Source organism: Stomoxys calcitrans, chromosome 3, assembly GCF_963082655.1.
Source record: "Stomoxys calcitrans chromosome 3, idStoCalc2.1, whole genome shotgun sequence".
Classification (NCBI taxonomy): domain Eukaryota; kingdom Metazoa; phylum Arthropoda; class Insecta; order Diptera; family Muscidae; genus Stomoxys; species Stomoxys calcitrans.
In genome coordinates this window covers 46,956,025-46,971,342 of record NC_081554.1, presented here as the reverse complement: position 1 = coordinate 46,971,342, position 15,318 = coordinate 46,956,025, and positions in this window count along the sequence as shown.

Genomic DNA, 15,318 nt, shown 5'->3' with positions numbered 1-15,318 from the left:
CAGTTCGAAATTCGAAGACGATTCGTAAAATAAACACAATTACTTCAAATTTCACATTTTATTTTTTTGCATTTTTTTTTAGCAAAGGTTACCCCCTTATGAAAATTTTCAAATTTTGAAGCGAAAAATTTTTTCGAGTTGAATACACAGTATTGACGTTTATGGCGAAAAATTCGGTTATGTGCAACTTCCATGTTTTTTCTTCAAAAAACAAGCTCAAAATCGCATAATCGATATCCGAAAAATGCTAAAAAAATCAAGGTTAGCTTGAAAGACCTGAAACTTCCTTAGTTTTGCGAACTTCAAAATTCTGAGGACATCGTTAGATTCGTGAAGAAAACCTCTTTCCGCAGTGGTGCTGGATGAGCAATTCTGTAAAGTTTTCTATGAAAAACATCGCCAAAAACCATGTATTTTGGGCGTAAAAACTCAAAGTCGTTGTTAAGGCCTAAAACGCCGTAACTCGTTCATTTTTTCGAATTTCGAAAATTTTAAAGCATTCCGCAGTTCGAAATTCGAAGACGATTCGTAAAATAAACACAATTACTTCAAATTTCACATTTTATTTTTTTGCATTTTTTTTATGAAAATTTTCAAATTTTGAAGCGAAAAAATTTTTTGAGTTGAATACACAGCATTGACGTTTATGGCGAAAAATTCGGTTATGTGCAACTCCCATGTTTTTTCTTCAAAAAACAAGCTCAAAATCGCATAATCGATATCCGAAAAATGCTAAAAAAATCAAGGTTAGCTTGAAAGACCTGAAACTTCCTTAGTTTTGCGAACTTCAAAATTCTGAGGACACCGTTAGATTCGTGAAGAAAACCTCTTTCCGCAGTGGTGCTGGATGAGCAATTCTGTAAAGTTTTCTATGAAAAACATCGCCAAAAACCATGTATTTTGGGCGTAAAAACTCAAAGTCGTTGTTAAGGCCTAAAACGCCGTAACTCGTTCATTTTTTCGAATTTCGAAAATTTTAAAGCATTCCGCAGTTCGAAATTCGAAGACGATTCATAAAATAAACACAATTACTTCAAATTTCACATTTTATTTTTTTGCATTTTTTTTAGCAAAGGTTACCCCCTTATGAAAATTTTCAAAATTTGAAGCGAAAAATTTTTTCGAGTTGAATACACAGCATTGACGTTTATGGCGAAAAATTCGGTTATGTGCAACTCCCATGTTTTTTCTTCAAAAAACAAGCTCAAAATCGCATAATCGATATCCGAAAAATGCTAAAAAAATCAAGGTTAGCTTGAAAGACCTGAAACTTCCTTAGTTTTGCGAACTTCAAAATTCTGAGGACACCGTTAGATTCGTGAAGAAAACCTCTTTCCGCAGTGGTGCTGGATGAGCAATTCTGTAAAGTTTTCTATGAAAAACATCGCCAAAAACCATGTATTTTGGGCGTAAAAACTCAAAGTCGTTGTTAAGGCCTAAAACGCCGTAACTCGTTCATTTTTTCGAATTTCGAAAATTTTAAAGCATTCCGCAGTTCGAAATTCGAAGACGATTCGTAAAATAAACACAATTACTTCAAATTTCACATTTTATTTTTTTGCATTTTTTTTAGCAAAGGTTACCCCCTTATGAAAATTTTCAAATTTTAAAGCGAAAAAATTTTTCGAGTTGAATACACAGTATTGACGTTTATGGCGAAAAATTCGGTTATGTGCAACTCCCATGTTTTTTCTTCAAAAAACAAGCTCAAGCTTATGGCGAAAAATTCGGTTATGTGCAACTCCCATGTTTTTTATTCAAAAAACAAGAGTTGAATACACAGCATTGACGTTTATGGCGAAAAATTCGGTTATGTGCAACTCCCATGTTTTTTCTTCAAAAAACAAGCTCAAGCTTATGGCGAAAAATTCGGTTATGTGCAACTCCCATGTTTTTCTTCAAAAAACAAGCTCAAAATCGCATAATCGATATCCGAAAAATGCTAAAAAAATCAAGGTTAGCTTGAAAGACCTGAAACTTCCTTAGTTTTGCGAACTTCAAAATTCTGAGGACATCGTTAGATTCGTGAAGAAAACCTCTTTCCGCAGTGGTGCTGGATGAGCAATTCTGTAAAGTTTTCTATGAAAAACATCGCCAAAAACCATGTATTTTGGGCGTAAAAACTCAAAGTCGTTGTTAAGGCCTAAAACGCCGTAACTCGTTCATTTTTTCGAATTTCGAAAATTTTAAAGCATTCCGCAGTTCGAAATTCGAAGACGATTCGTAAAATAAACACAATTACTTCAAATTTCACATTTTATTTTTTTGCATTTTTTTTAGCAAAGGTTACCCCCTTATGAAAATTTTCAAATTTTAAAGCGAAAAAATTTTTCGAGTTGAATACACAGTATTGACGTTTATGGCGAAAAATTCGGTTATGTGCAACTCCCATGTTTTTTCTTCAAAAAACAAGCTCAAGCTTATGGCGAAAAATTCGGTTATGTGCAACTCCCATGTTTTTTATTCAAAAAACAAGAGTTGAATACACAGCATTGACGTTTATGGCGAAAAATTCGGTTATGTGCAACTCCCATGTTTTTTCTTCAAAAAACAAGCTCAAGCTTATGGCGAGAAATTCGGTTATGTGCAACTCCCATGTTTTTTCTTCAAAAAACAAGCTCAAAATCGCATAATCGATATCCGAAAAATGCTAAAAAAATCAAGGTTAGCTTGAAAGACCTGAAACTTCCTTAGTTTTGCGAACTTCAAAATTCTGAGGACATCGTTAGATTCGTGAAGAAAACCTCTTTCCGCAGTGGTGCTGGATGAGCAATTCTGTAAAGTTTTCTATGAAAAACATCGCCAAAAACCATGTATTTTGGGCGTAAAAACTCAAAGTCGTTGTTAAGGCCTAAAACGCCGTAACTCGTTCATTTTTTCGAATTTCGAAAATTTTAAAGCATTCCGCAGTTCGAAATTCGAAGACGATTCGTAAAATAAACACAATTACTTCAAATTTCACATTTTATTTTTTTTGCATTTTTTTTAGCAAAGGTTACCCCCTTATGAAAATTTTCAAATTTTGAAGCGAAAAAATTTTTCGAGTTGAATACACAGTATTGACGTTTATGGCGAAAAATTCGGTTATGTGCAACTCCCATGTTTTTTCTTAAAAAAACAAGCTCAAAATCGCATAATCGATATCCGAAAAATGCTAAAAAAATCAAGGTTAGCTTGAAAGACCTGAAACTTCCTTAGTTTTGCGAACTTCAAAATTCTGAGGACACCGTTAGATTCGTGAAGAAAACCTCTTTCCGCAGTGGTGCTGGATGAGCAATTCTGTAAAGTTTTCTATGAAAAACATCGCCAAAAACCATGTATTTTGGGCGTAAAAACTCAAAGTCGTTGTTAAGGCCTAAAACGCCGTAACTCGTTCATTTTTTCGAATTTCGAAAATTTTAAAGCATTCCGCAGTTCGAAATTCGAAGACGATTCGTAAAATAAACACAATTACTTCAAATTTCACATTTTATTTTTTTGCATTTTTTTTATGAAAATTTTCAAATTTTGAAGCGAAAAAATTTTTCGAGTTGAATACACAGTATTGACGTTTATGGCGAAAAATTCGGTTAAGTGCAACTCCCATGTTTTTTCTTCAAAAAACAAGCTCAAAATCGCATAATCGATATCCAAAAAATGCTAAAAAAATCAAGGTTAGCTTGAAAGACCTGAAACTTCCTTAGTTTTGCGAACTTCAAAATTCTGAGGACACCGTTAGATTCATGAAGAAAACCTCTTTCCGCAGTGGTGCTGGATGAGCAATTCTGTAAAGTTTTCTATGAAAACCATCGCCAAAATCCATGTATTTTGGGCGTAAAAACTCAAAGTCGTTGTTAAGGCCTAAAACGCCGTAACTCGTTCATTTTTCATGTTTCCATTCCGCAGTTGGAAAATTGTTGGCGCTTTATACATATAAAATTTCAAAAAGAGTGCCTTTTGCTGAAAAAATTAAAATTTTAAGAATTTCTTTTTATGATTCCTCTTCGAAGTTTGAATCGAGAAATCCTTCTGGATTACATTGCAACCGTTGCAAATATTCAACCAATTCAATTTGCATTAAAATACCAATATATTGCAATAAAAAACAATTTTCAACAAAGATCTCTTAAGTCATGCAACACAAACCACCGGAATTCCTTTATTCTATATACTTGATTAAATGCAGTTTGGTTTTTTGTAAGACTGAGACTGAGACTCTGGCAAGTCATGCCATTTGTTGAACTATTCACCCACATGTTGTTGGTTGATATCGCACAGTGCTTCAGTGTCAATACAAATCGATGTTCTATAATAAGATTTATGACCATTTCAGCAACTTAGTTGTGAGCAATTCGATTATCCTATTTCCTAAGCGCAGCAACACTGTGTCTAGTGCCTGTAGTTATTGATCTCCAACACTCTTCAAGCCAGGCTCACTTATTGCAGTCTATCACACCACATGGCCCAATTGTTTGCATCCGTTGGCTGACCTCAGGCGACATTGTGCATTGCAGTATCATTCTGTGTGGAATGTGTTGTGCCTGCTCCATGATGACATGCACGAGTTTTCTAAATTGTGGGGTAGATAGTAATTTTTTAGCCCCGGTACAGACTCGTTGCAATGACTGACAAAACATTGCCTATTACATAGCGTTGGCGGCAATGACGATATTAAAAAGATATACCGTAAATTTTGGTGTTTATACCCAAGGCGCTACAATGGATTCGTTATATTAAGTTGATTGTCAAGCTTATTTTTCTTCTTGGGTTCACACAAGTTCTGTTGTCATAAAAATGCAAATTTTGCCCATGAACATTCCACTAAGGAACAGCGGCAAACTTCTCACATATCAATTGACTGCACCCCGATTCAACTTTAAGCTCAATTATAAGGGACCTCCTTTTTATAGCCGAGTCCGAACGGCGTACCGCAATGCGACACCTCTTTGGAGAGAAGTTTTACATGGCTAATTACTTCACAAATGTTGCCAGCATTAGGAGGGGAAAACCACCGCTGAAAATTTTTTCTGATGGTCTCGCCAGTATTCGAACCCAGGCGTTCAGCGTCATAGGCGGACATGCTAACCTCTGCGCTACGGTGGCCCCTGTTGTGATAACTCTCATTAAATTAATACTTTCTTGCCTACTGCCGAGTTGAAGATGCGAGTCTTGCTTCGAGTGTATGCTAGAGATTTGTTGTTGTTGTTGTGGTAGCAGCCCAACAGCTTGCGAATGTTCACATCCGCTAAATCAGATAGGTTCTTAAAGAACTGAGGACCTAAAATGGAACTCATTCTGACTGCCAGTACGGCACACACACACAGTAGGTGTTCTACAGTCTCTTCTTTTTCGATGTCCTCACAGCTTCTGCAAAAGTTGTTACTGGCAACCCTCAGTCTGTCAGCATAACGTCATGTCCTGACGGACACAATGACTGAGACGTCTGTTCTAGCCTGTGACAGCAAAGCGGTAGATCCCATCTAGTCTAGATTAGACCACATAGTTTTGGGATGCTCATTGCTCGCTTTTTGTGACCATCTATCATTCGTTGCACTTAGGGCCTGATCCTCAAAACTTAGCTTACATATCGCTGAAGACATGCCCATAGATTCCAGTTTCCCTGAAATCTGTGGGTATGGGTGGACTAGTTACTACTCTCGCAAGCTCGTCCTCTTTACAACTCCCTGGTATTTCTCTATGGCCCGGTACCCAGAACAGGTGAATTTTTAACTATTCAGCCATCTCGTTGAGAGATCTGCGACAATCAAGGACGGTTCTGTATTCAGAAATAGGTTCTCCAGGGATTGAATGGCTGCCTGAGAAGATATTTATGCCAATCGTCGTTATGGCATTATATCTTAGCCATTTCACCACTTCCTTAATAGCAAGGATCTCCGCTTGATACACCCTGCAGTGCTCGGGTAACCTTTTTGATATGACCAGTTCTAGATCTTTAGAGTACACCCCAAAGACCACCTGGTCGTTTAGTTTGGAACCATCCGTATAGAAGTCTATGTAACTTCTAATACCAGGGATATCGTAGTTCCAATCGGTTCTATCAGGAATAGTGATAACAGGACTTTTTATCAAAAAGCGGCTTAGGTATGGTGTAATCCACACTGCCTGGAACATCGGATATTGTATCAAGGATAACACAGTGTCCGTAGCCGCTACATGACCAAAGAGAAAGCTTTCTTAGTCTCACGGCAGTTGTCGTAGCAATTTGTCTAGCCACAATGTCCAGAGACATTAGTTGTAGCATTAAATTCAGTGCATCAAGCCGATCGATTTGTTTATAAAGAATTCGCAAGAGAGGACTCCGTTTAGACTATTAGAGCTTAACCTGCTTAGGAAAACTCCAGTTAGCCATACCCGCCCGTATACTGGACAGCACATTGAAAGAACTGCAGACGGACTAACAAGTGGGGACAGAAATAGTAGAGTGCCGGCTATATATTAGGATACCGACTCTGACGGAATGCGTGATGACTGCAACATTTTCCAAGCAGAGGTCTTTGCGATAACTAAGGAGGCAAAGATTGTGCTATCCAGAGGTAAAGATCGATCTAACATCTGTATCTACAGCGATAGTCAAGAAGCATCGATAGGTTTAGTTGAACACCTGTATAAGATCTAAAGTTTTGGATCGGATTTGTAAGCTGGTAGCGGCGGTAAGTTTTGTCACCAATCCAAACCATGCATCAAAATGAAAATCAAATCACAAATGCCTGTGTAAATCGCAAGTCGAAAATCCCAAAAACTGGTATTATAGACTTCAAGCAGACTTTTTCGTAGAGATTTTTAACACTGTCCCGAAAAAAAAGAATTTTGCAAATCCGACCACAAATCAAGTTTTGGCAGCCCGAACAAGGTTTCGAAATGCCATGGTGACCAAATTTAAAAAGACTGCCAGGAGGCGCATGGACCACCTAGATCCTTAAAATTTTGCATATGATATCGTTAATACCTTAACAGCTCTAACCATTTAAAACTTCAAAGATATATCTCTACCCGTTCTCAAATGTCTGATTTTTTACTACACTCAGATAAATTTGTTAGTAAAAACAGCATAAATGTTTTCTGCAACAGCAGAAAGTTTGCTGGAAATGGGACAGCAGTAATTTTTTGCTAAAACAGCAAACATTTTCGGCTGATTTCAAATGGTAAAAAGTTAGAAAGCTCAAAACTTTCATAAATTCTTCAAAAAATTTTAATTTAATATCAGCAGACAGTGTTTGCTAATATAAGCAGACTAATTTTTCTGCTTGTAGGTTTTTTCTATTCTACTCTACAGTGCATTGTCATACAGCCCATACAACTCTTTGTTCATATGATGCCTACGTTCTCCATCAACGCAGACTGATCCGAAGGATCTTTCTCTCAAACACTCCAAGTACTGACTCTTCTGCTCTGGCAAGTGCCATACAACAGCACGGGTAGTATCAGTGTCTTGTAATGTGTGATTATCGTTTGTCGAGAGGTGACTTTGCTCCTGAATTGCTTACTTAATCCAAAGTATTATGTGTTATATATACAATAAATAAAATATAATATATATATAATAAATACTAGTACTATAGTGTACAACAGCTTCTACCAAACCATTCACCACACGTTACATACAAAGTTTTTGTATATTGCTTGAGCCCAACAAAAGACAAACATATCAATGTAGTTTTTATGATGCATACTTTTGTTTATTTTATGATCGCAAAACAAACAAAAACAAAAAAGAATTCGCCACACTTCTTTTGGGTCTCCAACATAATTTCAGTGTTTGCATCTAAGGTCTTCGCCATTCATTTTATGCAAACTGCATTCGGTGCTGATGAGGTTGGCTGTTACATGTGGTAATAATGGAATTTTCATAACAATGCGACTGCGGCCAACATCAGACTCCTAGTATTTTTTTAAGTCTATTACAACACAGGTTGTCCTAGATTCTTTAATTTAGTTTCTTTTTTCTAATCAAGAAATTTTTATGTAAAGGCAAATTTACATTGTTTAATGTATTCGAACATTTGGCCACATTACATACTTTGTATGTGTCGACTAGTAGTATAGTACAGAGTTTGTAGAAAATGTTTACAATGTATTTTTTAAGAATTTATATATTGGGTTGCCCAAAAAGTAATTGCGGATTTTTCATATAGTCGGCGTTGACAAATTTTTTCACAGCTTGTGACTCTGTAATTGCATTCTTTCTTCTGTCAGTTATCAGCTGTTACTTTTAGTTTGCTTTAGAAAAAAAGTGTAAAAAAGTATATTTGATTAAAGTTCATTCTAATTATTATTAAAGATGCATTTACTTTTTTTTAAAAAATCCGCAATTACTTTTTGGGCAACCCAATATTTGTATTACTTTTGTACCCACCACCGAAGGATGGGGGTATATTCATTTTGTTATTCCGTTTGCAACACATCGAAATATCCATTCCCAATCCTATAAAGTATATATATTCTTGATCGTCGTTAAAATCTAAGACGATTTAGCCATGTCCGTCCGTCTGTCTGTTGAAATCACGCTACAATCTTTAAAAATAGAGATATTGAGCTGAAACTTTGCACAGATAATTTTTTTTATCCATAGACAGGTTATGTTCAAAGATGGGCTAAATCGAACTAGATCTTGATGTAGCCCCCATATACCCCAATCTGCCGATTTAATGTTTTAGGCCTATTAGTACTACATTTATTATGCGATTTTGCTGAAATTTGACAGCGAGCGCTGTATAGGGCGCACAGCTAATTTTTGGCTCAATGGGTACGTAAATAAGCAAAATTGTCGATTTTGGAGTGAAGATCAGCCAGAAGCATTGCAAGAGCTACCAATTTAAATAAGCAAAATTGTCGATTATGGAGTGAAGATCAGCCAGAAGCATTACAAGAGCTACCAATGCATAGAGAAAAAGTCACAATTTGGTGCGGTTTATGGGCTGGTGGCATCATTGGACCGTACTTCTTCAAAGTTAATGCGAATCGCAACGTAACTATGAATAGTCAGCGCTATCGTGATATGATAGCAAAACAAACTTTTTTTGCCCAAAATGCAAGAACTTGACTTGCATGACATGTGGTTTCCACAAGAAGGTGCCACATGGCACACATTACGCGTATCAAAGGACTTATTAAGAGGCGAGTTCGGTGAACATTTTATTTCACATTCGGGACCGGTCAATTAGACGCCCAGATCTTCCGATTTAACGCCTTTAAAAAATTTTTTGTTGGGCTACGTTAAGGCTCTTGTCTATACCGACAAGCCCGCTGCAATTGAAGCATTGGAAGACAACATTGAATCATTTATTCGTGAGATACCGACCATAATGGACCATTTGAGGCGCAGTCACGGTAAACACTTGTATGAAATATTATTCAAACTTTAAATTATATGGACCATACTATCGATTCAAATAAAGACTTTATGCATTTTTCTGAATTTTATATGTTTTTTTTTTAAACTTTCCTATAGCTCTTAAAAAATCACCCTTTATTTGCCATATAGACCTATCTGCTGATTTAGGGTCTTAAGCCCAAATAGACGTATTTATTACCAGATTAATAGTCTATTGTTTTAAGCATCCCGTCATCCGACCAGAATATGGTCCAGATCGGACCATATTTAGATATAACTTTCTTATAGACCGATTCTCCAATTTAGGGTTTTAATTCCATTAAAATTTAATTCCTGATTCTGTTAAAACTGAGACTTGCATAAGGGCTCCCGGCAACTATACCAAAAATGATTCAGACCAGCCCATATTGGGATATAATTGTAGTACTGGAGTTACACAGATAAAAATAATTTTTAAAAACAACAACTTTGGGCGAAAACACAACTACGAAAGTTGTTAATATTCCTGCAACAATTTATTTTGAATCTCAACGACCCAAAGCATAAATTTGTTGTTGAAAGGCACTCTTTGCAAGCCAACATATAACAACAATAACAATATATCCATAAGCAAGGCAAAAAAACCATCTAAGTTTAATAAAACAAATAATTTTTTTTTTGGCCCACAGGGGGACTTGTTCCTGGATTTGCAATTCATGAATGGCATCGGAGTTTTGTGCTCTACATGGCAGTAAGCCTGTTTTTTCAACAACCTCAACTAAGTAATTGATTGATAGTCATCAAATTTTCAATAATTTTGTCTGTCAAGTCTCTTTTCTGCGTACTTTTCGTTCTCATTCCTGACATATTTTGAAAGTAGCATTTTACCTTATAACTGAGCGAAGCCTTTAAGTTTGTTCGCTTATTGCTTTGTCCTTTGGGAAAAACTGGAACGGGCGTACTTTCACATATTCTGGTCAAACTTCCGGTTTAAATAACTGTTTATAAAAAGCTTCAGATATGCTAAGTTTGAAGCTAAAATATGTTAAATTTGAAACGTCTACATATTGGGTTGCCCAAAAAGTAATTGCGGATTTTTTAAAAAGAAAGTAAATGCATTTTTAATAAAACTTAGAATGAACTTTAATCAAATATACTTTTTTTCTAAAGCAAGCTAAAAGTAACAGCTGATAATTGACAGAAGAAATAATGCAATTACAGAGTCACAAGCTGCGAAAAAATTTGTCAACGCCGACTATATGAAAAATCCGCAATTACTTTTTGGGCAACCTAATATATGATCAATTGCATAAATCTCCGCCTGGGAAATACTGCACTCATCACGCATGTGAAATGAAACGGCAATGTCGAGCTCGAGGAGAGAATACCACACCCAATACCGTTTTCAATTTTCGATCCATCTGTAAAATATATTAATGACTAATGTACAGAACGATGACCTGGACTCCCAACAAAATCTCCAAGGATCTTGTTGCGGTGGTGCTCATTGCACTCGATTAACCCTGTCAATATGCCTCACACGGGTCACGTACTCCGTCAGTGGCCCAGACATGGCACCCATAAGTCAGAACCGGTAGTACCACCGCCGATTACAACTAACTCATTAATCTAGGTGTCAAACCCGACCTACAATCCACGTGTACCTGACAGGAGTAAAGTCCCACAAATACCTTCTTTATACCAAATTATTGGGTTGCCTAAAAAGTAATTGCGGATTTTTTAAAAGAAAGTAAACGCATTTTTAATAAAGCTTAGAATGAACTTTAATCAAATATATAATTGCCATTTTGTTCGATAACCTTTTGCCATCTTCCTGGCAAATTTAGTATTCCACGCTCATAGAACTTCGGGCCTTTATCTGCAAAAAACTGAACCAAGTGCGATTTTATAGCCTCATCATTGCCGAAAGTTTTACCATTTAAGGAGTTCTGCAAAGATCGAAATAAATGGTAGTCTGATGGTGCAAGGTCAGGGCTATATGGTGGATGCATCAAAAGTTCCCAGCCAAGCTCACTCAGTTTTTGGCGAGTGACCAAAGATGTGTGCGGTCTAGCGTTGTCCTGGTGGAATGTGACACCTTTACAATTGACCAATTCTGGTCGCTTCTCCTTGATGGCAGTATTTAATTTGTCCAATTGTTGACAGTAAACATCCGAATTAATCGTTTGGTTCCTTGGAAGCAGCTCAAAATATACCACACCCTTCCAATCCCACCAAACAGACAGCATAACCTTCTTCTGGTGGATATCAGCCTTTGAAGTGGTTTGAACTTGTTCACCATGCTTGGACCATGATCGTTTTCGACTAACGTTGTTGTAAACAATCCATTTTTCATCTCCAGTTATGATTCGTTTTAAAAACGGATCGAATTCATTGCGTTTAGGTGCATATCACAAGCGTTGATTCGGTTTGTTAAATGAATTTCTTTCAATACATGTGGGCTCCATATTAAAATTGACGCCAAACAAACAAATGTAAACAAAATTTCGCGCACTTTTTTTCTAGAGCAAGCTAAAAGTAACAGCTGATAACTGACGGAAGAAAGAATGCAATTACAGAGTCACAAGCCGTTGAAAAAATTTGTCAACGCCGACCATATTACTACTATATTACCGACAATTACTTTTTGGGCAACCCAATACTTGCGAGGAAAATCCTGACAACTGCAATGGCACACCCTGGAGAAAGAGAAACTTAAACTCGGAATCTGCGGTCAATCCGCACTCCCCAGTGCGATAGCCATTTCCAATACCTCCGATATCGTAGAGTTCCTAGAATAAATAGGTTATCAGCGTAAGATTTTGGTTCGGCCCTTTATGGCCAAATTTCCCAAGAATCCGGTCTTCCAACCAGATCCATTAGAGCGCTGAAATAACCCCATCTTGAGGAGTCCCAGCCAGCGTCATGACAGCCTTCTCCACCGTCTGCCTGTTCCAAGAATAAATAGGTTATCTGCGTAAGGTTTGGATTTGGCCAAATTTCTCAAGAATCCGGTATTTCACCAAGATCCATAAGAGCGCTCCACCTTGGGGCGTCCGAACCAGCGTCATGGCAGCCATCTCAAACGATGAGTCTCCTATACTCTCCATAATACTCCTATTCAACAGAATGTTTATTATCTCAAAAAATATTTGGTTGCCCAAAAAGTAATTGCGGATTTTTTAAAAGAAAGTAAATGAATTTTTATTAAAACTTAGAATGAACTTTAATCAAATATACCTTTTTTACACTTTTTTTTAAAGCAAGCTAAAAGTAACTGCTGATAACTGACAGAAGAAAGAATGCAATTACAGAGTCACAAGCTGTGAAAAAATTTGTCAACGCCGACTATATGAAAAATCCGCAATTACTTTTTGGGCAACCAATAATAAAAAAATAAACTCGAAATACAAGAAAACATTTTTTTAAATTATAACAAATTTTTTGTTACCTTGTCATTATCATTACAATGATTTACCATTTTTGTTTGTTTCTCTTTCGAGACGAGCTCAATGAATGGAGATTTTCCTTGCAATTTATGTAGTTGTCACTTTGACTTTGACAAAAATGCTTTATTCGAATCGACACAATAGTATTTCAATGGCTATATATAGAAATCTTAAGGAACCCAGTCTTGCCCCATACACAAAATTTTACCAATTGCGAAAATGTTTATTTTTAACCTTTATTCTATATCAATAGCCTTTTTGTTTCTCAAGTAAATTTTATGTATACGAAACAGGTGCACCAAAATATCATAGAATACATGACCAACCACAAAGCCTATGCACAATCAAATTGGTAATGGGGAAAATTATTAATAAAAATCAAATCAATTTTTATAGAGGTGTTGACCTATAGCGTGAGTTTTGGTTGCAAGGAAGTATACAGTACACACACAGTAGCACAAGTGCAATCGTAACCAACTCTGTTCATTAAACCCTGGTAAGGTTGGACAGTGTTCAAAATTCGGCACTAAATCGTAGGATATGCTACAAGAGGAGTAAACAACTTTTAACTGAATGTGGTTTCAAGTACGATAAGGCCAAAAAACCTTGTCAAGTAAGATATCACAGGATTGAGGATGGCAATTATGACCTTTCAGTATTTAAGGACCTTCAATCCTTGTTAACTTTGAAGTTCCCCTTTTTGCAATAAGTAAAAATGGAGCTTTAATGTTTCAGGGTTGAGGTGGTCCCTCAGACACTTGACCCTGAAAAAAATATTAGCATCGTGGTCTTCTCTCAAATACCATTTACTTAAACCCCATATTGCCATTGGCTTAAGGGGAGTTTATGTATGAGGCGTCCTCCAAACACTTGGCCCCAAAATTGCTAACCAAATTCGTTTTGTAATCTCAAATACCCAAATAGGAAACACATATTGGCATAGTCGAAAAATTTTTACCCTTTGGTGGGTGTTTTGGGGAAGGGGCGGTGCCCCAAATACATGGTTTCACATTTGGTTATCAGATTCGTATTCTACTCCCTAATGCCTTTATTTGAGCCCCATATTGCAATGGTCAGTAAATAATTGCTGTTTATGGGTTATTTTGGAAAAGGGGTAGATTCCCAGAAAATTGATTCCGAAAGTGGGTATCAATTCGTGCTCTAGCCCCCAAAACCTTTCATTTGAGCCTCACATTGATATGGTCGGAAAATATGCCCGATTTTGGGGTGTTTTGGGGGAGTGGGTTGGTCCCCCAAACACTAAGCCCTGAAAATATATCAGCATCGTGCTCCATTCTCATATATCTACATATCATTTATTTGAACCCCATATTGCCATTGGCCTCAAAATTGGGTACCAAATTAGTTTTTTAATCCCAAATACAATTCATTTAAACCTCTTATTGCAAAAGCACCGAATTTGTTCTGTTTGGGATATGGGCCCTAAAAACTATCAATAACGAGCTCCACTATCTTGGTAAGCAAATACGTCCTATTTGGGGGTTGTTATGGTGGTGGGACGTCCCCTAGACAGTTGGTCCCGTATGTTGATATCAGATTCGTGGTCTACTCCCAAATACCTATCATTTGAGCCCCATATTCCTATAGTCGGCAAACATGACCGGTTTGGGGAATGGGGCGGCTACTCAGTGACTTGGGCTTGAAAATATATATCAGATACCTCTAATTTGAACCTCATATTGTAATGGCCATCGAATACTCCCTATTTGGGTGGAGTTAGGGGGGTGGCTTGGCGCCAATGGCACTTTTTCCCAAATATTGATATCATGCCTGGCTTTCGCGTCTAACAGATACCGTCACTTAGGTGGAGACACAATACCAGACATGAACCAACTTAGGGGAGTGGTATTGAAAACAATTAAGGATTTTTTAAGTAGCACGGAATTCCTAACTTAACATTTTTCTTTTTTGAGGTTACTTTATAGTTTTTAGAGCGCACAACAAGCCGATTATTGGCTTAGGTGTATGTCCATAGTGGCATGGGACAGATTAATATCTGCACCCTCTTTTCAACCTAACCTAACCTACTCTCAAAGACCTTTCGTTTGAGCCCATTGTTGCTATGGTCGTAAATTTGTCCTCATTGGGGGGACAAAGGGCGGCCCCCCAAACACTTAGCCCCACATTTGGATATCAGATTCGTATTCTATACTCAAAAACCTTTTATTTAAGCCACATATGGCCATGGTCAGTAAATAAGTCCTTTTGGGGGGTGTTTTGGGGAAGGGTCGGGTGGACCCCCAGAAACTTGGTCCCACATTTGTATATCAGATTCGTATTCTACTTGCGAATACCTTGAATTTGAGTCCCATATTGCCATGGTCGGTAAATATGTCCGAGGTTATGTCCGTCTGTTCATCTTTTCTTTTCGTACCATTTGTCCGTCCGTCCTTTTTTGCAATCAAGGTCTACGTTGCAATTTTTATCCAATCATTACAAAATTTTCCAAATATCAGTTTTTTAGCCCAAAGGAAAACGCTATAAACTTTGGTAAAAATTTGTTCGGATATCGCACCATTTATACATATAAGGACGCAG